The sequence below is a fragment of the Cervus elaphus genome, chromosome 6, assembly GCF_910594005.1.
Source record: "Cervus elaphus chromosome 6, mCerEla1.1, whole genome shotgun sequence".
Lineage (NCBI taxonomy): Eukaryota > Metazoa > Chordata > Mammalia > Artiodactyla > Cervidae > Cervus > Cervus elaphus.
The window spans coordinates 29,488,282-29,515,777 of NC_057820.1; the positions used below are offsets into that span (position 1 = coordinate 29,488,282).

A 27,496-nucleotide genomic window follows, 5' to 3' on the forward strand; every position below is an offset into this window, starting at 1 on the left:
GGCTTATACAGGACAGAAGGGCAAGGAAAGAGGAAGGAAAACATCACTGTGGTGTGTGGTTTGGTTTCTCACAGTTGACTTTGGAGTTCATCTCTCCAGCTGCTTATTACTCATTGATTGTCATTGACCGCCAGCTCCTGGGAGAATTCAGGAGATGGCAGACAGAGGTGAGGACAGGAAGAGCAGAGGAAGGAGAGAGAGAGAGCAAAGATAAAGGAGAGGAAAAAGAATAAAAGAAATTTCAGGGGAGACATTTGAAAGGAGAGGAAGAAAAAGGCATTTTGTTAACAACAACACACACACTAATCCCAGCCCCCCATTATGCAATGGTCTTTAAAAATAAATAAATATATAATCACTCCTTTGGAATGACTGCAGAGAGTTGAGTTTACTGTACTGTATTTCCAACTACGGGATATTATCTCCAAGCAGAACAAGGGAAGGTACTGGAAGGAGGCTGGGACTCAGGCCAGGTTGGTGAATTACCTGTAATAGGAGGAGACCACTGCTTTCAATGACATAGGTGGATAGTTGACAATGGGAACATCACTGAGAACTATTTTCTTCTAAAACAGAGAGACAGCGAGAACCACGGTTAAGTTCAAATGTCATAGATGTCCAGAAATGGCCCCATGAGTTCCCAGTAAAGTTACCCCAGCAGATTCCAAATCATGTCTCTTTCTCCATTGTTTCATTCTTAAATGCTTTCCACTTTTTTTGATGCAGTGTTTAGTTTTACTTTTAATATGTTTATTTTGGTTTTAGCACAAAAGGAAGAGGCTGCTCGTGAGACACACTTATAACTGGCAAATTCACAGGGAAGTTCCATCCTGGAGCTAAACTCTCAAAGACTATCTGTAGTTTTGGGAAGTTTCTTTTCTTCTTTTTGAATACGACTTGCCCCTCTTACACAAACACATCCCTCATATAAACATGTGGGGCCATATGTTACACAACTTTGTATTCCCTTCTCCCATGCCTTGGTTATAATAAATTATCAATAAATGTTATCTTAGTTTAGTTTATGCCTTCTGATTAAAAGATAGGTAAGGTTAGAAAGGTGTTACCTAATCAAGCAGGATTTTCTTCTTCCTTATTCACTCTCCTATTAGTCTATAAACATTGAACCCTGACTTGAGAGCTTTGCTGATCTCTAATACGTTTGATTCTCTCTAGTTGAGTTCCCAGTAGAGTATATACACAAATGGATCCACCCATTCATTCGGCATGTATTAAGTACTCATATGTCCCAGGCACTGTTCTAAGCGCTGGCAGTACTAAAGAAGAAGGTAGACAAGGCCCTCTCAAGGCAGACTTCTTGGAATTCCCAGTGGGGAAGACAAATTATAAACAAAGTTTTAAAACTTATTTATGAAAAGGTGCTGTAGAAGATATTTCTGAAAGGAAGCTATTTGAGCTGAGACCCAAGTGAAGTGAGCGCTCAAGTTAAGTGAAGGTGTGAGGGAAGAATGTCCAAGAGAAGATATGAACTGCCCTCAGGACACCCAGGCCAGAGTTGTGCTTCACCAGGCATGTAGAATCCAACCAGGTTCCGAGACAGGAAAATCTTGAAATGTTTCAGGACATGTGGCTAGACCAGCATGAATGAGGGAAAAAAGAGCAGAAAGTGAGCATATAAGATCATAAGGGCTGATCATTTTTAATACACATTCTGAAAGTAAACCACCTATGGATGGCCATGTTGTGGGGGAGTGAGGGAGAAAGGAAAAAAGAAGGAGTCTTAGATTTGGAACCTGAGCACTTTAGTGCTACATAAATGAAATTGTCTAATGAGATGAGGCAGTTAGAGGTAGGGAGGGAGCTTTGGAGGGAAAATCAAAACAATGTGTTTATGATGTCTGTTATGAATCCAAGTGGAAATGCAAGGCAATTAAATACAGAAGTCTGGAGATCAAAGAGAAGTCAAACTTGGAGAAATCAGTTTGGAGATCATTAACAGGTTTTATTTATTACCATTAGATGCTACGATGAATTCAAAAACAACCTATTTTAAAACAGTTTTACTAGAAAATCCAAGAAAAGGGAAACAGAAAATTAAGCACCTCTACTATCCCCCCAAAGAAGCAGTTGTGCTGATGAATTAATCACCACTTTCCTCTAAAGTGGATAGTCCCTTGTGTTGAATATAGAAAGACAGATCAATCACTGACTTATTGATTTTTTTTTTACCTATACTCTTTTTTCTAGCCCCAAAGTACCTCACCAGTCTCCTTCTCGCCCGTCCCCTCACCCCTGCAAAACAGAAAATTCGGTTTCACAGGCAGGGAAGTGTGAATCACTGTAACAAAGGTAGAAGGATACAATCAGTATGGAGAAGAAGCAATGTTTGGATAATCTGTGAACCTTGAGATATGCTTGTTCAAGAGAACTTTGCTCACTGACTGTACAGATCCTTGGAGATAATATGAATTGAGTGAGATTTAATAATAAACTGATTTCTCAAACTGAAAAGATGGAAGGTGTTGGTGTGCCCTTGGTTTCCCCTTCTCTCCCCCTAAGGACAGTTCTTTCCCATAGACCATATTTAGAATTTTGCAAGAGTCAACACTAGCCATGACCATTATTGATATGATTGCCACCTGTGGTTTGTCTTGCTTGCCTGGGCAAGCTTTGGGAAAGAACTTAACCTAAAAATTAAATTAATAGATAAAAAAAAGGATTGATTAGTGAGGCTAGGGAATGGATAGTGTTAATATTTTCATAGAAGTGATAACACTGGCCTCCAGAAAGTGTTCATTTATTGACCCCACTGACTTCCTTTTATTCGAATTGGTGACTAAACATTCCCTTCATTAATCAACTTAACTACCTGGTCTGTCATTCCGAGGCCACACTGACATCATGCACAAAGTCTGTCTTTTAGAATCCTGCTCTGACTTTGTTAAAAATGGAAACAAGTTTGGCAAATACATCCATGGAGCATTCTTACATTGAAAAACTAACAAGATCTTTTAATTAGAGTCCAGTATCAGCAAAAAGAAAAAGTCCCCAGGGCATTTTCCCTGTGTGCTAGGAGCCGCGCTTGCCAAAGTTTTGGGACCTGTTTCATGAAATTGCTTGGCAGGTAAAACTTGCTAGTAAAGTAGACCCTTTGCCTTTAAGCTGGTGAGCAGAACAAACTAGAAACAAGAGAGTCTTTCTCTGCACTAACATGTGTTGTTGTTCTGTAACTGAGTCATGTACAACTCTTTGTGAACCCGTGGACTGCAGCAGCACGCCAGGCTTCCCTGTCCTTCACTCTCTCCCTGAGTTTGCTCAAACTCATGTCCATTGAGTTAATGATGCCATCCAACCATCTCCTCTGTTGCCCCCTTCTCCTCCTGCCATCAATCTTGCCCAGCATCAGAGTCTTTTTCAAAGAGTTGGCTCTTCCCATCAGGCGGCCCAAGTATTGGAGCTTCAGCTTTAGCATCAGTCCTTCCAATAAATATTTAGGGTTGATTTCCTTCAGGACTGACCAGTTTGATCTCCTTGCTGCCCAAGGGACTCTGATACTAACACAGCTCCTGTACTCATCTCCACTTCTTTTGTCCGGTGGGACCAGCAGTGAGCCTTACTCTCAGAGGTCAAAGGGGACAGGTAGAAATGACTTGAGAATTTTCTATCCTAAGATGGTTGAATGTTCAGAAGATAGGTGAAAAGCAAATAAGAATGAAGTTGTGACCAGGAGTTATTTCTTGGGAGAAGTGAGGGTTTGTTCAAGCAGTTAGAAGGCTCTAAAAGAGAGGGTAGTTAAAAGACCTTGTGGGTATCTTGAGGTCAGGAAGCTTATAATCATGTTCACTAAATATTATTGAATTACTGAATGAATGAAAAGGTCTCTTCAAAGTAAGAAGCTAATCCAGGAAGCATCACTTTCTAGACTATAGAAGGAATGCTGAGCAAACTGTTGAGGTATCTTGTCCAAAGAACAGCTTGATGTCTGATAGAAAAAGGATCAGGATAAGAAGTTCCATGGATTAGCAATCAGTGGAGGGTGACTCTTAAGGCAGTAAGGTGCAGGGTGAAGTATAAGGTGTGGCCAGAAGGAAATACGACAGTTATCAGAACTTGGGTCCAAGATGGAAGCTTCTATCACAACCATGGTACATGGTATAGAGTCAGAGCAGAATCAGCAGTAAGATGCCTCTTGGCCTAGAGCTAACATTCTCCCTGATTAAAGTCTGAGTCAGAGTCTGAGCCAGATCTAGTTTAAGTGTGAGATTTACTCCAATTCTGGGAAATGGTAGTTAAAATGCCAAGGAAACCAGATTGGTCATTATACCATCTTCCTCTCAAGGATTCCTATAGCTAGTTTTATGGGAAGGCGCTACCAGACTACCAGAGATGTTGCCTATTTGGCCAAGAATAAGAGCATAGGCTTTGGAGATAGACAAAAGTTTCAGCTTTCTCATCTATTTGCTGTTAATATCAAGACTCTGGTGATATCAAGACTCTTTGTATGTAAAGCCAGACTTACACTAAGTTATACCAAAAAATGTTATTGTTCTTATTACTTCAGAGGGTTTATGACATACCAGACCCTATCGCAGCCCACCCAACATCCCTTGAAGTAGGTGCTCTTGTTGCCACTTGTCTATGAACAAGACAAGTGAGACCCCCAAGAGATTATATAACTTGTCCATGATTACACAATTAGTACCGGAAGAACTGGTATTTCAAACCGGCTTGTCTAACCCCAGAACCTTTGCTCTTATAATATACTGATCCTTGAAAGCATTACATGATAATAGAGTCTTGAGTCCACTTTAGAATCTCAAATGGCCCTTCCCAGATGGCTTCTCAGAGGATGGTACACAAAACACATGGAGTTTATAGGCAACTCCACCCTAATCCTAACTCTTCAGTTACTAAAGGGCAATAATTAGCTCTGCTTTAATGTGTTCCAAGTGACAGGTGAACTTCTGGCTCTTTCTCAAGAGAACTCAAGACATATATTCCTGTGCAAGATTTGTGAGAACATTCAGCTATGCGTGAGGGCTCTTCCCTAACTACATTGGGCTTGTAGCCAATTCTCTTGGCATCCAGGTTATCAAGGACATGCTTAGCATTGAGTTCCCAAGCCCCAGAGAACTCAGCTAAAGGCCCTGGGATAAGACTAACTAAATCCAGAAGGATTAACACAGGGTATGTGATAAACACGTGAGCCTGTGCTTACAAACAGCTTGGCTACACCAGACTCTCAAGCAAGCCATCCCAAGTGACAGGACAAGGTCCAGACAAGAAAAGGAGGTTCAAGGTCTGTGTGCCCATCATGCCTAGCCCTGCAGCACTATGAACTGCAAGGAAAGAAGCTCTGAAGTGTTGAAAACTTAATCAGAAAAGCATTAAAAGTGCTGAGGGTCTCAGCTGAGTCCAGTATATCAAGCCATCTCAATCAGGGCATGGTCACTGGGCTGGGCTTCAACCACTCAACAGCTCAAAGAAGACAAGTAGTCACTTCTGGCTTCTATGAAGATCTCCGAGCTATGTTAAAGAGCAATCTCAAATGAGCTCAGCAATGGACTCACAGCGACCATGATCCCCAGTGAGCACTGACCACAGTCCATGGCCTCCTGTCTCCCATTTCAGTAGAGGTACCACCATCCTGGATGTCTGTGAGGTGAAGACTCCAGCCTCTGCCACACACAGAGGAGAAAGCTTGTGGGCCTTCCTGAGGCCTGTCTAATATTCACCACTAATCTCACTAGGATCCACTGTTCCCCCACTGGGGAAACAGGACTGGGGTCCATGGTAACTGACTCAGCCCGTGGGGCAGAAGGGCCTTCAGAGACTTCATGGAACACCTGGGAATCAGACAGAAGGAGCTGCTGAAGTTCCCAGTAGTACGACTGAAGCCTCTTAGTCAAGCTTAGGACAGTAACGGAGAACAAAATCCCTGGCCTCTGGGGCTCCCACTCAAAGTGATACAATTCAGCATTGTACTGAATGAGTATCCTTAATCAGTGGTGTTGAGAGGCTGAGAAAGCAAGTGTCAAGGGCGGTATGCAGTGCAGATGGTAGGGTCTGCTTTTAATAGAGTGATGTTTAGAACAGGATTTGGGCTCCAGAAAGAGGGTATGAAAACAATATACTGCTCCTCCTCCTTCGTGGAATGACTTTCTCCCTGTATAGGGAAGCCAAGCATTGCATGTACCACAGCCAAGGCCCAGAGCATAACAAAGTTTAACCAGGACCTGGATGGATGGCAGGATAAGCAAGATAGGCAGAATCTCTAGTAACAAAAACTTAGCGAGACTTCCCTAAGTGGTGGTCCAGTGACTAAGACTTTGTGTTCGAATGCATGGGGCCTGGGTTCAATTCCTGGTCATGGAACTAGATCCCACATGCTGCAACTAAGAGTCTGAGTGCCACTGAAGCACAACTAAAGATCTTGAGTGCCACAACAAAGATCAAAAGGACCATGGGCCCCAACTAAGACCTGGTACTGCCAAATAAATAAGTAAATAAATACTAAAAAAAAAAAGAAAACCTCAACAGACCTACAGTGACATACAAGAATATACCCATGACCCCAGCAGCCACACTGTATTTTTGAATGTCCTTGAAGCCTTGTCTTCCACCTTAAATACTCAATAGAACCACATTTTCTTCCATATTCACATGTGCTTTTATGTAAAAAGTAATGATTGAAATGAGAATTTTTTTAATCTTTATTTTTGAGTAAAATCAACTTGCAGGGAAAATGATTCATGCTTTTCTTGTGCAATTCCCACACGTCCTTGGCACACTGTTCCATATGCCTATATTTAGGCCTCTCAGAGTCAGCAACATGGTGAAGGCCCAGGCAATCTGGTAGACAGCCTCCAGAAAACTTCATAGGGAAAAATCAATGGTTCTGTCCATCCAGCAGTGGCGCTGGTGGTAAAGAATCTGCCTGCCAAGGTAGGAGATGCAAGAGATGAGAGTTTGATCCCTGGGCCTGCAATATCCTCTGGAGAAGGAAATGGCAACCCACTCCAATATTCATTCCTGGAAAACCCCATGGACAGAGGAGCCTGGAGGGCTACAGTCCACAGGGTCACAAAGAACTGGACATGACTGAGCACACATCAAGTATCAAAGAAGTATGAGGACAAAGTTGGAAGAGAAGGGCTTCAGTCTTTGGAAGCTCTGACAAGAGGAAAGCAGGGGACTTCCCTGGTGGTCCAGTGGTTAAGAATCCACCTTCCTGCATAGAGGGTGCGGGATTGATCCCTGGTCGAGGAACTAAGATCCTACATGTCTCATGGCCAAAAAACCATAACATAAAACCGAAGCAATTTTGTAACAAATTCAAGAAAGACTTTAAAAATGGTCCACACAAACATAAAAAAAGAAGGTTCTGCAGTTTCTGCTTTTGTACTCTGCGGGAAGATAGTCAAAATGCATGACACCTGACAATCTGGACCACCTTGCTATGAGGAAGTTCAGACCGACCACATGGAGAGGACGCCAGGAAACCTGGCAGATGAGGTGCCATTGGCTGTCATCGCCAGCTAAGTACCAATTTGCCAGCCGTGTGACTGAGCCATCTTGGAAGATAACACCACATGGAGCAGAATCACACTGTCCTTGTCAAGAAGTGGTCAAAATAAAGAATCATATGCAGGTTTTCCAGTTCAGCATGTAAGAGACTTGGAAGCTGTCACTCGGTCCTAACAATAAACTAAACAGACTGAAAATCAACAACTCTTCTTGGATCCATAGAACAGGAAAGGGCATGAGGCAAACCACTTCCCCCCAAATTAGAGAGCCAAAAGGAGAGTTCAGAGGATAAGAGTCTACCAGAGCAGAGACTCCTGGCAGATACCAGCATGGGAACCCGTGCCTGGGTAGGAAGACCTAAACTGTAATCGAGGAATTGCTGGAGGCTCAGGGCAGACAGCTCAGAGAGCTAAAGACTCCAAGGGGACCCGGTCTGGGAGGGGCTCCCACAATATTGTGAGATTCACCACCAAGAGGTCAAAACAGATTCCCATAGTAAATACAGGAGAAAAATCTCCTCTTATTTCCTGCAGGAGAAGAGAAAAAGGAACCATTCTGAAATACCCTCATTCTGTTCTTCTTAATAAGGCCTGCCCTTAGGGGAAACAAGTTAAACAGAGTCCAGGCTGCTGGGGTATTAGCAGAGCCTAACTGATTTGGGGGCAGGGTAATTCACAAATCCAACAGCTCTGGAGAAGGGAAATACTCAACACCAGTCCACCCTGAGTGTATGCATGCTAAGTCGCTTCAGTCGTATCCAACTCTTTGCAACACTATGAGACTGTAGCTTACCAGGATCCTCTGTCCATGGGATTCTCCAGGAAGAATACTGGAGTGGATTGCGGTGCCCACCTCCAAAGGAATCTTCCCACCCAGGAGTCAAACCCCTATTTCCTGCAGCTCCTACAATGCAGACTCTTACTGCTGAGCCACCTGGAAAGCTCTAGCCAGTTTCACCTAAAGTGAAAGTGAAAGTCACTCAGTCGTGTCTGACTCTTTGCAAGGTAGGAAAGATAGCCTTTCCCTTCTCTAGGGGATCTTCCCAACCCAGGGATTGAACCCAGGTCTCCCACATTGCGGGCAAATTCTTTACCAGCTGAGCCACAAGGGAAGCCCAGGGATACTGGAGTGGGTAGCCTATCCCTTCTCTAGCAGATCTTCCTGATCCAGGAATCAACCCGGGGTCTCCTGCATTGCAAGCAGATTCTGTACTAACTGAGATATCAGGGAAGAGGGGTTAAAAAAAAAAGAGAGAAAAAAACCCTGAAGAGTGTTTGTGAAGTTCACATTCCAAAGACAAAGGCTCTCTAAAAGACTGGACCTAATCATCAAACTACAGAACACTTCCCTCCCCATACCTCCCCACCACATTATTAAGGCTGACTTGTAGCAGTTCTTTTTACTCAGTACAACATGCCCTTGCGATCAAGAAAAAAATTACAAGGCATACCAAAAGACAAAAAACACATCTTGACGAAACAGAGCAAGCATCAGAACTAGACATGCCAAGGATGTTGGAATTATCAGATCAGGAATTTACAACTATGATTGATATGCTAAGGGCTCAAATGGATAAAATAAACTGCAAGCAAAAACAGATGGGCAATGTAAGCAAAGAGATGGGAATTTTAAGAAAGAACCAAAGGAAATGCTGGAGATCAAAAATGCTATAACAGAAACAGAGAATGCCTTTCATGGGCTTATGAGTTGACTGGACATGGCTGAGGAAAGAATCTCTGCATTAGAATATATATTGATAGAATCCCTGAAAACTTAAAAGCAAGAGAACAAAGACTGAAGAATCAGAAGCAAATAAATGATTGTTGTTTAAACCATTGAGTTTGTGGGAAGAGATACCTGGAACACTAGGTGAAACATTAGCTTTAAAGAGCTATGCCAGAAATAAAGTCCAAGTGGAACCTTGAAAAGATGAATGGATGCTTCCATGCTACTAACATAGAAGTCTGGAGAAGACTCTTGCGAGTCCCTTGGACTGCAAGGAGATCAAACCAGTTGATCCTAAAGAAAATCAACTCTGAATATTCATTGGAAGGACTCATGCTGAAACTCTAACACTTTGGCCTCTTGACGCAAAGAGCCTACTCTTTGGAGAAGACCCTGAAGCTGGGGAAGATTGAGGGCAGGAGAAGGAGGCGACAGAGTGGGGGATGAGATGTTAGGATGACATCACCAGCTCAAGGAACATGAGTTTGAGCAAACTCCAGGGACAGTGAAGGACAGGGAAGCCTGGCGTGCTTCAGTCCATGGGGTTGCAAAGAGTCAGACACAACTTAGCAACTGAACAAGGACCTTGAAAAGATGGCTGGACACTTCCATGCAACTAACCTAAGGCTCCTAAAATTTTCCCTGGGGAGTACAGGGACAAGGAACTAAAAATAGCTCAAGTGCTTTCACCATTTCCAAACTATGATGACAATATCCCAAATTTCCACAAATCTCACCCTGAGAAACATGGAAATCACCAAATGTCATGTACAGTAACTAATAAGTGACACAAATGTACAACTTTGTCTATTCCTCTGGTGCTCAGAGCTTGCTAGCTTGCTTCCCACCACATTCTCCACATCTCCATTAGCAGGGGGTGGTCTTGAGCTCTCTGGCCTTTATAGTGCCCAACACAGTGGCACACACGTGCAGACACTTAAAATCCCACAGAGGACAAAGGTAACAAAGATCATGATTTCTGGATGGTTTGGGGGTCAGTCAACAGTAGTTGTGAAGTAACATTGCGGCGGGAAGTGGGACTTAAAAATTCCAAGTAGGTACACAGTTGGTAAAGCTACATGGGGCAAGACATGATGACTTTCTCTTTCTCTGTAATACCTGTAAGTGATCACAAAAGGGATAACCGTTATCAAGGCCCTATTATTGTATGCAAAGCTTTGGAGGAAATCCGCAAGATCCATCTACCGCTCTGCATCCAGGCAGAGCCCAACCCGCTCCTCCCTCCTTGCTATACAGCCCATTTAGAGACAAGCATTAGGTATTATCCAAGAGGTAGCACTGGTCCGACTGAACTTGCAGTAATTTCTAAAACCAACGAGGATGCTTAGACACAGGGTGCCACTTCTATTTCCATGGCAATAGACAGACTTTGGGCAAATTCAAAGTACATGCTTAAAAATAATTGTGCAGCTTCCTTTGAGCCGAAACATACTGTCAGCTGATATACATTTTAAAGCCACCATCAACATGTGTCTTGAGAAGGGGCGGATTAATAATAGCTTACATTTCTATAGTGCTTTTCATCCCAAAGGATCCCAAACAAGGGAAACAAGCTGAATCTCATCTCCTTGTATAAAGGAAAAGCCCTAGTGAATTTCAAAGCAATCCTGAACAGGAGAACTAATTACAAAGAAATTCACTTTTTTAAAGTGTCAGGACATAATTATTATTTTTTTAAAACTTAAATAGTATCCACATTGCTTCTGAGAGCTCACAAAGAAACACCGCCATCTCCATCTCAGAAGGCTATCATCTCATTCCAACAAAGACAACAGTTGCAGTGCCAGGAGATTTAGAGACATTATGGGTAAAGAGATAAAAATAATAATAATAATTAACAATTGCACAGGAAGCTCCATCTGGAGCGTCTGATAACACAGTAGGAGATGGATACAGATGGGAAAAGGTGGGTGGCACAGGGTAGAGCCTGTCCTGATCTCATGGGTTTGGGACCTCAGACACACTCAGATTAGCACAAGCTCAGTTCTTTCCACTCCTGGTGATTCAGATGGAACCAGCCAGGACACAGCCAGCATGTTTTACCAGTGTCCAGGAAATCTGGACTCTGGATCATGGTATTATTCTGTCTGGCGTCATGACAAGGTCAATAACACATTTACCAGTGTTTGATAATCCTAGATTAATATAGCTTTTCCTTCTCTAAAGTACAGAGTCTTTCTTCTTTAATCCAAGTAATTTGCATATACTTCCACATAGTAATTCTAGGCACAATGCTGCCTATTCTGAGCTTTTTTACCCTGATTGGCAGCTAATTAGAACCTTGAGATGTCGGCAGGTGTCGAGATGAAAAGACATCATAAACCCAGTTACAGCACAGACAATGACTTTTTAATAATCCGTTTAAGTCACACAGTTCCCAACTAGCTGACGCTTTTAGGATGAGTAGTTACTTGATCCTGGAGCACTGCTGAGTTAGGAGGACCTCTGCTGTTAAAAAAGAACCAACATCTTCAGAGGGACAGTGAAAGTTCAATTCTGAAAAGGTAAAACCCTAAGGAGCCATCACAAAAAATCTCAAAAAGGAAACAGGATTTCTTTTTTTATCAATTTGTTTCCTCTCTGCCGAGTTGCCAAACCAGCGTGAGGTGGACAGACACACCCCTACCTCCCATCTGCTCCTGTTAGTGAACATGATCTTACAATGAATAAGGCAGAAAACTAAATTGCTGAGAAGATAAAATTATCTCATCTGGTAATGAGAATATATTAATGGCATTGTGACTCTAAATAAAGCCATTCTTTCCCTTTAGTGTCATAGTCTGAAATTTGAGTGTATACTACTTACTTGATATTCTTCATGATGACTGTACTCTCAGCATGGGATAAATGTGTAAGGGGGAGAACTTTCTCCCACTGTGTCATTGGGATGAAAAAAATCTGTCATTATGACACACGCCCTCCCCCACAAGGGTTTTGTGAACACCAAAGATATCTCCCCTTAACTTGATTTTTACCAAAAATGGTACTGATTCCACAAATCTTCAGAGAGGATCTATTATTTGCATAGTCTTGTGTAAGGTGCTGAGGAGATACAAAAGTCTGAGCAAAAAGTCTTGTGTAAGGTGCTGAGGAGATACAAAAGTTTGAGACACTGCAAAATAAGATATACATGCATTAAAAAAAGTAAGACAATAAAAGAGGTTCCTTAAGGTATGCTATCACCTGGTGCTAAGAGCATATTAAAAATAGTAAGTACTATTCATATGTCAAAATGAGAGAACTCTAAAAACTGAAGAACCCAAGGGAGTGTTTGAAGAACAGGTCATTGCAGATAGACAAAATTTGAGTTAGCCAGAAGAAAATGGGATATTCCAAGTTGGAAGTTGGGGTAGGATTCACTCAGATAATGACACTAGAATAAGAGTATAAAGAGTTTTTTTAGGGACTGGGAATAATTCAGACTAGAGAAGGAGTCCTTTGCGGTCAAATTTTGAGGCTCTTTAATGCTTAATTCAATGATACTCAGATATAATGCCTAATTCAATGATACTCAAATAGTTTGGATTGCTCATCTTAATTAGCAAATATTTCAGCACATCTACAATTATATGTATACACATAATACACATAATACATGTACACATAATACATGTTATACATGTATATCATGTACTTTACAGAGGGCTTCCCTGGTGGCTCAGTGGTAAAGAATTTGCCTGAGATGCAAGAGACCTGGGTTCAATTCCTAGGTCGGGAATATCCCCTGGAGAAAGGATTGGTAACCCACTCCAGTATTCTTGCCTGGAGAATTCCAAGGACAGAGGAGTCTGGTAGACTGTAGTTCATGGGGTCACAAAGAATATAATTATTCTTTGTGAGTAATTATATAATTATTCTATTTTGAAATAAAATTATATTTCTTTAAATTTTGTAATTGTGGTACAAAAATTCTTTTTATCATTAGTAAAAAATCAATATCTGTAATGAAAACAGTATGATTTAATACACTTTGTTAATCTTTTATAATGTTTGGTGACATAGTGATCAAAAGTCTGACTACATTTATTTTGATAGTTGGTTTTAGTGGCTGATGTAAGCGGCAAAAGATATGTGAGTGGGTGTTTTTTTTTTTTTTTCACTTTTAAATAAGAAAGGACTCTCATTAGAATTTACCATTAAGTTCAGCAACATTCTATGTTTTATTGTTTCACTTCCTTTTTGGTATTGTTCAGTCACTCAGTTGTGTCCGACTCTTTGCAACCTCATAGAAGCACGCCAGGCTTCCCTGTTCTTCATCAACTCCTGGAGCTTGCTCAAACTCATGTCCATTGAAACGGTGATGCCATCCAATCATCTCATCCTCTGTCGTCCCCTTCTCCCGCCTTCAATCTTTCCCAGCATCAGGGTCACCATAAAATATTTTTATTTTCTGAAGACAGAGACAAATTTACTATGAAACTAATGAAGCTTGAGTTTAAGAGCCCTCACCTGACTGACATCTCCCCTGGAATGTAGCCATGTGGTCATATATTTCAGCAAAGGTTGCAGAGGTGAGATAAAGGTAGGGCATTTTGACCACAATTAAGACTGTGTTTCTTTACATTCTCACAGCCTCTATGACACTTCCTTTTGTTGGATGAGACATAAGTGACTGCAAGCTATTTTTGGATCTGAATAAGGGGAAATAGAGTTGGGAGCACATTTTGTTTTGCTTTTTTAATTTTTATTTATTTATTTTTAGCTGTGCTGGATCGTTTTTGCTACACATGTGCCCTCTCTAGTTGTGGCAATCAGGGGTTACTCTCTAGTTGTGGTGCGTGGGCTTCTCATTGTGGTAGCCTCTCTTGTTGTGAAGCATAGGCTCTAGGCATGAGTTCAAACTTGCAGCTCCCAGGCTCTAGAGCACAGGTTCAGTACTTAGGACACATGGACTGAGCCACTCTGCAGCGTGAGGAATCTTTCCGCACCAGGGATTGAACCCATGACCCCCACACTGCAAGGCAGATTCTCAACCAATGGGCCACCAGGGAAGTCCCAGCTCAGGTTTGTGTGTGTGTGTGTTAGTCATTCAGTCATGTCCGACTCATTGTGACCCCATGGACTGTAGCCCACCAGGCTTCTCTGTCCGGGAAATTCTCCAGGCAAGAATTCTGGAGTGGGTTGCCATTTCCTTCTCCAGGGGGTCTTCCTGACTTGGGGACCAAACCTGGGTATCCTGCATTGCAGGAAGATGCTTTACCAAGTGAGCTACTAGGGAAGCCCATAGCTCAGGTTTAATAGGATATATTTATATGGTTCCCAAGCTCTTCCATGAACTCAGGTTAACACTAGCCATCCCAATAGAAGATGCCTTTCAGGAATGTTCCTGCCCACTGTACTGATATGTGATTGTGACATGAAGATGCAATATCAGTGCGTTCTGTGATGTGCAGGGACAAAAATATTTGAAAGTGGATGAGAAACAAGGTTTGAAATTATGGAACCAGAAGCGAGTCTGTGAAAAATTCTTCCAGTCACCAGAAGTGTAAGATGATAAGTGAAGGGTTTGGTTTTCCATAGGAATTATCTCTGTCATCATATTCAACTTTAAATAAATCATAGTTTTGTTTTTTTATTGTATTCATGTTGTTGCAGGAAGGGGGACCCCTTCCAGGGCCCAGAACTGGGCTCTTGCCTAACACTCAGAAATGAATTGTCCAAGGAGACACATGTGCTGACAAAGCAAGACATTTTATTGGGAAAGGGCACCCGGGTGGAGAGCAGTAGGGTAAAGAAACCCAGGAGAACAGCTCTGACATGTGACTCCCAGTCTAAGGTTTTATGGTGATGGGATTAGCTTCCGGTTGTCCTTTGCCAATCATTGTGACTGAGTCCTTCCTGGTGGTACACGCCTTGTTCAGCCAAGATGGATGCCAGAGAGGATTCTGGGAGGTGGACGGACACATGGTGTCTCCTTTTGACCTTTCCTGAACTATTCCGGTTGGTAGTGGCTTATTAGTTCCGTGTTCCTTACCAGGACCTCCTGTCGTAAAACAATTCATGCAAATGGTTACTGTGGTGCCTGGCCAGGGTGGGCGGTTTCAGTCAGTGTGCTTCCCCTAACAATGTGAAACAAAATTGTCATAATTCAGGGGTTTTCAAGGCACAAACCTACAGCAATATTGCAATCAGTGAGTATGTCTGCATGTGAACTCACATATTTTGTGTTCTTAGCTATCAGAGCATGTTTTATCACGTCTCACGTATCTTGTTCTAGTGAAATCTGGCAGTTCTGGATAAAGTGGCATACAAAATTGCCACAAACTAGTTTTCCTATGACAGAACTCCAACACATATTTATCAATAAGTCAGGATATACAGCATAAGAATAATTTGATTATACAATTATATAGCTCACTACAACATAAGGGCAATTTTTAAATGCACTTGAATTTGCTCTAATAAGTTAGTACTGTTAATTCAAAGAGCATTTAGTCTTGCATGATAAAATATCATGCAAGGAAATGGGAACCCACACCAATGATAAAATATGAAACTCCCCCAAATCTTACAGCTCAAATATAAACATGATAGAGGGTTCCCCAAAGTTACTACAACTCAAAAATCTGTGAAACATTATTAATAGCAACTATTATCAACAATAAAAAACAAATTTTGATCAGTCATGCTAAAGGAAAGCATGAATTATCTTTCTATTTTCTCTTTAGAAAATGTTAAAAAGTGATTGTCATTCTAAGGGGTGCTCAAAGAAGATGCAGCTAAAAACACATATGAAAAAAGCATTATAGAGTCATGTTAGCAGTTCACTTACAAAAAATATTATGTTATTTTTCTGGATCTTGTGTTATTTTAGTATTTCTAGCTTTTTAAAAAATGAGTAATCTGTTGTGATTTCTTTTCTCATTCTAAATAAATGTCATTTTCACACTTGATTTTGCATATGCAATTTTGTCTTTTTACTCTTAAAGAGGCCTCCAAAACTAACTCAGGTTCCAGCTCCACAAAACCTGAATCTGCTCTTTTTTCATGCTCAGTTTACAAGTATCTTGCTTATTTAATGGCTCTATACTATTGCTAGGGGCTTCCCAGGTGGCGCACTGGTAAAGAATCTGCCTGCCAATCAAATGCAGGAGATGCAAGAGATGCAGGTTCCGTCTCTGGGTCAGGAAAATCCCCTGGAGCAGGAAAAGGCAACCTACTTCAGTGTTCTTGCCTGGAAAATTCCACGGACAGAGGAGCCCAGCGGGCTACAAACCATCACAAAGAATCACACTCGACTGAGTGACTAAGCATGCACACACACATACTATTACTAACAACTCAACCACAATGTACACTTAAAGTAAGACATATTATTAAATGTAAGAATTCATATTTCAAATTGTTAGTTCAGTAATTTTGAATCATTTTGACCAAATTCTTGTCAGACCTGATTAACTGCATTATTTTTACTGCATAACATGGCTTACAAAGTGTTTACATGAAGAAAAGTAACAGCTTGGCCATTTTTATTGTTCTCTCATACTTACAGTTACTCTTCTCTTTAATCTGTGATTTCTTTTTTTTCAGATGTTCTGTATTTTATTTTTTTCTAACAGAAAATGGAAGCCAGTTTATTTTGTGAAATTTCCTCCTGAAATCTTTGTAAGCCACTTGCTCATTCATTAAACCATACAATCAATAAATCAAAAGTAGACACATTTAATTAGAAAAATACCACAGTATGCTGGAAGCTAATCCCCAAGATAAACTACTATCCTCTAAGCACTTTGAAACTTCAACTACTACTTCAAGATATCACTTCAGATACCATGAGTGACATGGTCACTTGTCATAGAATCTGAAACAGTCCCTGCATCAATCTGTATATGACATGTTGAGTGAGTGAGTGAAAGTTGCTCAGTTGTGTCCGACTCTTTGAGACCCCATGGACTGTATAATCCATGGAATTCTCCAGGCCAGAATACTGGACTGGGTAGCCTTTTTTTCTCCAGGGGATCTTCCCAACCCAGGAATCGAACCCAGGTCTCCTGCATTGTTGCTGGATTCTTTATCAGCTTACCCACAAGGGAAGCCCTATGACATGTTAGCAAAGCCTAATTTCTTTTTTACTTAAAATTATTTACAATTGTTTATATAGTGTGGAAGCAGGAGTAAAAAGTTCTGTCACATTCTCCTACTCCAGGGGATTGTCTTTCACATCCTCTAAGCATACCCAACCTATTCTGGAGATTACTGGTCTAGTGAATGGGTGTAAACTTATTTTGTAAAAAAAAGAAACCACTGAAGATTTTTGAGAGATATTAGAGCAATATTTTTGGAAAATTATTTTTTTCTATGATAATTATCCTATGATATATTGAATGCTTGAGTTTGCAGGTAGAAAGATGAGTTAGGAGGCCAGAACAATAATCTAAAAATGAGGTGAGGGACTTCCCTGGTGGTCCAGTGGTTAATATGCTATGCTTCCACTGTAGGCGGTATGGGTTCAGTCCCTCGCTGTGGAATAAACATCCCACTTGGCATGGCCAAAAACTTAAAAATTAATTTAAAAAAAAGAGATAAAAATGAGGTAACATGAATGAAAATTAGTAGTGTGAAAAGGAAAATAAGAAAGAAGAAACAACAAACTGACTTGATAAAAGAAGAATGAATAGAATTTACAATACACTCATTTATCAGACAGGTTTTGAAGGTGTGGTGGGCCTAGGACATTTGATTAACTGCAATATTTCCTGTGATTACATCATATATCAAATTACCAGACTGCAGACTACATGTCCTCTGGGAAAGCAGAGTGTTAAAGTGCTACAACCACATACTAGAGAAATTACAGCAATACACATAAACATATGGGATTCAGCTACCTAATTAAAATCCCTGTGAGCCAACAAAAGCCAAAACTGTGAGAGTTCAGTGACTGCCGAAGAAAACAGCAAATTAGACACTCAAAATGGCAACATCTCAGATTTGTCCCAGCCGACACGTCTTATCAAAAATTAGCAAATTTTAAAATACCAGTTAAAACCAGCTCAACTGGGAATATCCAAAGGCTATATCAAATTTTAGATCTTCAGAGTGATTTGATGTAGAAGATTCTCAAACAGTAAACTAGACCTTTTTCCTTATTGATAGACCGGAGCATTGAATAAGACAGGACAGAAGGAGCAAGAATACCATCTCACATTACTTCAAAATGTCTATATCATTAAACCTTATTTTTAATTTAGTTATTTTATTTTGATTAATTATTTTCAAATCAGTAAATATTCAGGGTTACATATTAAATGAAAGGCTTCTAATAACAGCTTTGTCCTGCCCCACAACCAACTTGCCTCCCAATCCTTCTCCCTATAGTCATATTTAAATAATTCAGTGATTATACATAAATCTTTAGAAAACTATTATTTTTTCATTTAACATCATCAGTCATGATATTTTTGCTTTATGCTATGAGAAATGAAGATTTATCTATTTATTCCATTCCCAGTTCACCCAACAGCACTATATCTGGTGATATGGTGGAAACATTTTGGGCCAGATTGCAAGAGCCCATTGTTTTAGGAATTTCACAAGCCAACTATTAAACACAACCATTATTAAAAATTAAATTACACAAACTTAAAGTTAAGTAAATTATATTTAAAACAAAGGCAATAAATACTTAATTTACACTTCTTGTCACCCTGCTTATTTAACTTATATTCAGAGGACACCATGAGAAACACTGGGCTGAATGAAGCACAAGCTGGAATCAAGATTGCTGGGAGAAATTTCAATAACCTCAGATATGCAGATGACACCACCCTTTTGGCAGAAAGTGAAGAAGAACTAAAGAGCCTCTTAATGAAAGTGAAAGAGGAGAGTGAAAAAGTTGGCTTAAAGCTCAACATTCAGAAAACTAAGATCATGGCATCTGGTCCCATCACTTCATGGGAAATAGATGGGGAAACAGTGGAAACAGTGGCTGACTTTATTTTTCTGGGCTCCAAAATCACTGCAGAGGGTGATTGCAGCCATGAAATTAAAAGATGCTTACTCCTTGGAAGGAAAGTTATGACCAACCTAGACAGCATATTAAAAAGCAGAGACATTACTTTGCCAACAAAGGTCCATCTGGTCAAGGCTATGATTTTTCCAGTGGTCACGTATGGATGTGAGAGTTGGACCATAAGGAAAGCTGAGCACCAAAGAATTGATGCTTTTGAACTGTGGTGTTGGAGAAGACTCTTGAGAGTCCCTTGGACTGCAAGGAGATCCAACCAGTCCATCCTAAAGGAGATCAGTCCTGGGTGTTCATTGGAAGGACTGATGTTGCAGCTGAAACTCCAGTACTTTGGCCACCTGATGCAAAGAGCTGACTCATTTGAAAAGACCCTGATGCTGGGAAAGACTGAGGGCAGGAGGAGAAGGGGACAACAAAGGATGAGATGGTTGGATGGCATCACCGACTCAATGGACATGAGTTTGGGTGGACTCTGGGAGTTGGTGATGGACAGTGAGACCTGGGGTGCTGCAGTTCATGGCGTCGCAAAGAGTTGGACACGACTGAGCAACTGAACTGAACTGAATTATGTTACTTCATTTTACTATTATCTATGTTTCTGAGGTTACTCATATTTATTGTATCTGTATGGTAGAAATACTACATAATGGCATGTTACTACACATACCTTCCCAACTCTGTTTAGTGAGGTCACAATAGTAGCTTGATATTGATCATGGTGGGAGTATTTTACCACATAAATCAGCAAATGCCATAATCTCAGGTTTGATTTATTGGCTTGATGATTGTCTAGACTTGTTTAGAGTCAGGAAAATAGTGGAGAAAAACTTTTATAATTTAGATTAAATGTAGAAGTGTGTTATATTTGCACCCATTATGTTGTGAATAGACAAAAATGAGGGAATATTTTTCCATTATTCAAAGAATATTATTCATTTCAGCAAGGAGGTTGTTCATGTCATTGGTAAATGAGTGAAGTTCTGACATACGTCTTTACTGTTTCATTTTTTTTCTTACTTGTTAGGGTAAAAGAAAACTCAACTACCATTCATATTAAAAGTATGTTCCTTTGTCAGTTGTAACCATAGGTTTGCTATAGTTCAAGAATTCAGCAAAAATCAACAAAACATTATATGAGAATCAATCGCTTTGTGGAATTTGCACAATAGAGTTTTTTATATTTTGTCATTGTTTGTATATTGTGGGCTACGTATCCTTTGTGCTTAATCGCTCAGTGGTGTCTCCCTCTTTGAGACCACATGGACTGTAGCCCACCAGGCTCCACTGTCCAGGGGATTTTCCAGGCCAGAATACTGAAGTGGGTTGTGGTGTTCTCCTCCAGGGGATCCTCCCAACCCAGGGATCTAACTCACCCCTCTCATGTCTCCTGTATTGGAGTGGGTAGTCATTCCCTTCTCCAGGGGGTCTCCCCAACCCAGGGATCAAACCAAGGCCTCCTCCATTGCAGGCAGATTCTTTACTGTCTGAGCCACTGGTGAAGCCCCATGTATCTTTTATATAATTTTGGGTTTAAGTGAAATTTATAATAAATGTATGTATATAAATACATGCATTTCTGAGAGCCATTTGTTAAACATTCACTAGCACATTATTGGTTACATAACTATTTTTAAGTCTATAAACAATATTTACATAATATGATAACATAAAGTTCACCAAAGAGCAAGATATGTTTTCTTTCTTGGAGAAATGTTTTTCCTGAAGCTTATTTTTTCTGGTAGAATTTTTATTATAATAATTCTCCATTTTTCTTTCTGAAAGCTCTATCTATCAGTAATGCTACAGAGTCTTTTACAGGTATGGGGAGAAGTAACTCCTTCTTATAGCCCTCTGTCACTTGACTGCAATTTGATTATTTTCTAGACTTATGGGACAAGAGTTATCCTGGGACATTACTGACTCTTTTCCCCTAGGATATTGCAATGTAAACTTATGTTCCTTGATATGGGTCTTTTGGATTTATTTTATAAAGTATTCAATATGGCCTTTAGATCCAGAAACCTGCTTACTCCAGCTCTTATCTTACATATTTGAGATATTCCCCTTCATTTGCTCTGTTATCTCTTCCTAGAACACTGATTAGTTTATTGCTCCTTTAAGTCTTTTCTTCTCTACTTTCCATATCTTTGACTTTTTTGCTATACTGTCTAAGAGATACTCTTCTGCTGATATTTTTCAGCCATTAAATTTTTGCTTTTCAAAAGACTTTCATTGTTCTCTTCTATCTTTTTATTTTACCCTTTTCTTGTTTTATACAGTTCATGGAATTCCCCAGGCCAGAATACTGGAGTAGGTAGCCTTTTCCCTTCTCCAGGGGATTGTCCCAACCCAGGGATTGAACCCAGGTCTCCTGCATTGCAGGCGGATTCTTTACCAGCTGAGCCACAAGGGAAGCCCAAGAATACTGGAGTGGATAGACTATCCCTGCTCCAGGGGATCATCCCAACCCAGGAACTGAACCTGGGTCTCCTGCATTGTAGGCAGCTGTTTTCTCTGACTTTATGTTATGCATTTATCTCTGTCTCTTCTTTCACAAATTAAACTGTTCAGTTTTTTGCTGTTCCTTGGTTGCTGTTCATATTGACATGAGGCACAAATACATTAAAAATGGCTGGGAGTTCTGTGTATGTTAACAGTGTTTTAATCAGTGGATTTCACTTTGTGGTAACTACGTACAAGGAGATGTCCAAGAGAATACTCTGGGGGAAATTCCAAGGTCAGCATGTGGAAGTCTATGACAGCTGAATTTCTTCAGAGAAACCTCCTACAGGGGAAAGGCTCCTTTGGTCAGTGTTGTGTGATCAATCCCTTTTAGGCCCTCCATTTCACCTCCACTCCCCTCTTTACCTGGCATCGCTGAGTCTAAAGCCTTTGTGAAATTCTATGGGGGCAAATCAAATTTCCATGCTTCTCTATCTTCTGAAAACACTCAGTAGTAAAATTCCACCTCTTAGTTTTACTGATTATTTCTATTCCATCTACTTTCTGATTCCAGAATTACATTAAAATCTTCCTGGTTTCCAACAATGGCAGAAAATGTTGTTCAGGCCGTTCTCTTACTGAAAATGACTAAAATGACCAGATCAAATATTTGTTCAGTATTATTTAGAGCAGCAAAGAAATCACAAGTTATTAAGCAATTTTGAGGCCAAATTGAAAGGAATGCAGAGACTCCAGAGATAAACTAGCACAGAAGCAGAACTGCCATGATGGCATTGACCACCAAAGGGAATAAACTCAAGTCCCAGGACCCACACGCTGCGAAGTTTCTAATAAAAGAAGCTCTCCTCAGTAAACTAGGGTTCCAAAGGACTGCAACATCAGAAAATACTGAAGTATTATCATCTGGATGAATCAAGGAACCCAGAGCTACGCACACAGCTGAGCCAATTCCATACTGGTATTTGTTGCTGCCTGACAGGAACAATGCAAAGCTTCTCTGGGAGGTGGCAAATGGGATAAATAAAAAGAAACTGAAACCAATGTATTTCATAGTGAAAGAGCAGAACCTCAAGGGTAATAATAAATTTTAAAAATCATTAAAGAATCCAGAGGTAAGAAGGAGACTAAAATGGGCAGTAGACTGTCAGTTACCTTCACAAAAACAACAATGGAACCCAGAAGATAGTGGAGTAATATCTTTAACATGCTAAAAGCAAATATTTGCCCATTTGAGGTCTACTAGTAACTGTTAAAGAATATAGGCATAATAAAGATACTTTCAGAAAAACAAAAACAGAGATACTTTACCACAAATAGATCTTCAATTAAAAAAAAACAACCTCTAAAGGGTGCGATTTGAGCATAAGGAAAATGCTCCTAGATAGGTTAAAGAAGACGAAAGAAATGAAGAGCACAATAAATGGTAAAAATGTAGATAAAGCTAAATAAACATTTTCTATATAATACAATAATAGCAGTATCCTGTGGGTTAATTAGTTTTTGACGACAGTACCATGTAACACAGAAGCGAGGTATGTGAGGTGAAGGTGTCCTAAGGACCTTATATTGTCCAAAAAAAGGATAAAGATATTGGTTAACTTTAGACTCTGATGAATTAAAGATTCATGTTGTAATTTCTAAGGAAACCACAAAAGAAAGAGAGTGTAGGATTTCCAAATGCAATTAAGGTAAAAATCAATAACAGAAGTAACTAGAAAATATGTTTAAAAGTTAAGAAATAAACTTGTGAATTTTGAATTGGTCAAAGAAGAAATCATACTAGAAACTAGAACTACAATATACTGCAACATCAGACCCTTTGATCTTGGAAGGGCTAGCTGTTTACCCACAGAAGGGTAAACAAATTAATAATGTAGGAATTCTCCCACTAGATGATGGCCTCTATCTCACTCTCTTTGACATTGCAGGTATAAGAATTTTTATTGCTTACTTTCATTTTAGAGAAGTCTCTAGAGGAAAAGGGGATGAACACATGTTTCAGTCAGACACTTAGAGCCAAAATTCCACTAAGTTGTTTAAACAGGTATAAGATATAACACAATATGATGTACTATTTCTCCCTCTTTTTCTCTTCTTCAGCTTTAAAATTTTTCCCATTTAAACATCAGTTCTATCTACATTTTTATTTTCAAGTACAGGACAGATTCATTCACAAGCTGTCTATATTTCTGAGAATTTTCACTATTTTGAAAGAATCTTCTAAGGATAAAATTCCACTTATTTTCATTAAAAGAATATATTTATACTTAAAACATTTTTATAAGCACCCTTAATGCACTTTCAAAAAAAAAATCTTCTTCCTATTAGCTCAGGTAATGAAAACCAGCTGGTGTCCACCTCCTGATTTTTTTTCTCTTATCCAGTGGAAGTGAAGCAACATTTATCATGGGTTAGAGAAGAGATGCACAGAAAATGGTCACAAAATTCTCAAATTTTTAACATCCTATGTATTTGTGTGTGTGTGTGTGTGTGTGTGTTGACCCACTTTGTGTTAAAGGGAGGAAATTTTGAGTCAGGTATATTATCTGAAACATAAAATAATCTTAACAATAATAACAAAGCAGACAAAAACAAACTACCACTGGATATCATCTCAAACATGGTGACAAACCATAGAATTGAAGAGTACATTTTGCTTTCCCAAATATGTATGAGTTAATCTGCATACCAAATAAAGGACTATTTTGGTCCATTAACAGAGTCTGGTTTAAATACTTTTCAAATGGAAAACTATTATCCACAATGAGAAAATAATATTTCGTTCATATCTTTAAAAATATTTCAGAGAAAAATTTAATTCCCAGAAGCAGACAGCCTGCTAAACAATAATTTGCAGGGGTTTACTCACCTTGCATATAAGTAACAGCACTCTATTTTCAGCAACTCAGTTCACTAAATTTTTATTTACTTGAAAAAAAATCTGTACTACACTGTCCTGGTGGTCTAGTGGGCAATTAAGCCACTGCTCCACAACTACTGAGCCCATGCTCTAGAGCTTGGGGCCACAACTACTGAGTCCAAAAGCTTCAGCTAGTGAGGCCCATTCACCCTAGAGCCCGTGCTCTGCAACAAGAAAAAGCACTGCAATTAGAAGCCCATGCACTGCAACTAGAGAGTAGCCCCAGCTCACTGCAATGCTAGAAAGTCTGTGCAGCAACAAAGACCCAGTGAAACCAAAAATAAATAAATAACCTGCTTTTAAAATCTTTATTAATAAAACAGTTTGTGGTAATAAAAAACAACTGTTAAGAGAAAGCATGCTATACTACAAACCTCCTCACTTTGAAAGAATGTAGTAGAAGATTAGAATCAAACTGTTTATAGTGAAGAAATGAAGAAACATGAAGTCAGATTCTGCATCAACAAGTTGAAATGTTTAACAGGTTTAATTTTTCAAAAGTAGTACTGTGTATCTTTGGGTTCAATCCCTGAGTTGGGAAGATCCCCTGGAGAAGGGAATGGCAACCCACTCCAGTATTCTGCTCTGGAGAATTCCACGGATAGTCCATGAGCAGAATTCCATGGACAGTCTATGGGGTCACAAAGAGTCGGACACGACTGAGTGACTTTCACTCACTATGACTCTTTAGATGCCAACCCAACAATTTCTCTTTGTATAAATTGTGCTACCTATCTCCCAATAACTCAGGGAATCTCACTCCATAAATTAAGAGACATTGTTACTTATTTTAATCATCTGTGGAATCTAGTGGCTCTCTATTAATGTACCTGTTCACTGCAATCAAAGATAGAAAGGGAAGAGAGTCCAACTGAAAATGTAAAGGGAAGCTGGGCAGAATCTAATTTAATTATCACGGCTGAAATTATTCCAGGACTCCACCTGCCATAAGGAAAGTATCCTGGGATCTTTAATGACTAAAGTGGTCAGGATTTCAGTCTTACAGCTCATCCAATTAATTGCCGAGCACATCTTCTGCTATACCATTAGGTCACAGGGCGGGAGAATCCACTCTGCTAATTAAGAACTTAGGGCCTCCTGTTAGCTTCCCAGATGACTTTTCAGGGTATGTGTTCATGGCCACGTAAACATACTCTTGGTAAGAGATACTTCTACCATAGACAGTGAACAGGAGAGATGTCAGACATTTCTTCTCCACCCTATTAGGACTGTGTAATCTCTATAGCACAAGTCAGACAAGATTGAAGATGCTGGGCTCTTCAGCAGTTCCCAGGAGCCAACCCTATCACTTCATTATGGTCAAGTGTAGAATGTACAAATTGCCTTGCATAGTCCTACATGCCCTCTGGGGGTATGTACCCTCATTCTTTATAGCAGGTCTCATTTCAGGACAATAATAAACTCTTAAAAGTGAAAGTGGAGGGTAAAAATTCTCTTATTCTTACATTAAAATGTAACTCTAACTTTCTCAAATTTCCTCTCTTTAAAGGAAGCATAAAGATACCTACCATTGCAAAAAAGTGAAGTCAGGAATATTTTTCTCAAGTTGAAATTAGGAAAGCCTCTTCAAATAGCCTAGTCCAGTGGTTCCAGACATCACTCTATTGACCAGTTGCATCTCTGAGTCTAAAAATAGAGATTTCCAGGTCCCACTCCAGAGTCACTGAATCAGAATGACCAACCATGGAAGTCAGGTACTTGAGTTTTCAACCAGCTGGTGAGATCAATCTACTTTTTGAAAATCACTGGACTCTGACTTTCTTTGGAGGCAAAACAACAAAGGTCATTGAGTGAAAGACGAGAGTGAAAAGTTGACCTAAAACTCAACGTTCAAAAAACTAAGATCATGGCATCCGGTCCCATCACTTCATGGTAAATAAATGGGGAAACAATGGAAACAGACATGTTTTTTTCTTGGCTCCAAAATCACTGCAGATGGTGACTGCATCCATGAAATTCAAAAAACGCTTGCTCCTTGGAAGAAAAGCTATGACCAACCTAAACAGCATATTAAAAAGCGGAGACATTACTTTGCCATCAAAGGTCCATCTAGTCAAAGCTATGGTTTTTCCAGTAGTCATGTATGGATGTGAGAGTTGGACCATAAAGAAAGCTAAGCATCAAAGAATTCATGCTTTTGAACTGTGGTGTTGGAGAATACTCTTGAGAGTCCTTGGACAGCAAGGAGATCAAATCAGTCCATCCTAAAGGAAATCAGTCCTGAATATTCATTGGAAGGACTGATGTTCAAGCTGAAACTCCAATACTTTGGCTACCTGATGTGAAGAATTGACTCATTTGAAAAGACCCTGATGCTGGGAAAGATTGAAGGCAGGAGGAGAAGGGGATGACAGAGGATGAGATGGTTGGATGGCATCACCGACTCAATAGACATGAGTTTGAGTAAGCTCTGGGAGTTGGTGATGGACAGGGAAGCCTGGCATGCTGCAGTCCATGGGGTCGCAAAGTCAGACACAACTGAGCGACTGAACTGACTGACTGTGTGAATTTGCAAAGAAAACCTTCTTCATCCATCACACACAGTACTCACAACATTTTTCTCTCTTTTCTGTGCTTATTTTCTTTCTTTCAAACCCCTTGTATTGCTTTTATTTTAGATCCCATCATTTCAGTTATCAAGCTTAATTTCTTTTTTCTTGGGAAGCATTGTATAAAATTACTTTGGGATCTTATTAAAGTTGATGCTAATTAACCCAACCATATTTATTTTCACACTCAGATAATATGAGTAATCCATGAGAGACACTGAACTTAAGACACGAGGGAAGTTAAAATGCCTATGACGCAAATAGGGGCATTAGAAAAAGATTATTGGACAATTTAAAACTAACAGAATACTACTTTTTCCTGTTACTGTAGCTGATGTTCCA

General features: G+C 39.9%; 1 long non-coding RNA gene across 1 annotated transcript in view; it reads right to left on the bottom strand.

The window, feature by feature from the left end:
• Positions 1 to 15,171: 15,171 nt before the first annotated feature.
• LOC122696213 overlaps positions 15,172 to 27,496 on the bottom strand; it is a 47,825-nt gene continuing 35,500 nt past the window's right edge. The window contains exon 3 of the long non-coding RNA XR_006341710.1: positions 15,172 to 15,217. This is a non-coding gene — a long non-coding RNA (uncharacterized LOC122696213). The remainder of the gene's footprint in view (positions 15,218 to 27,496) is intronic.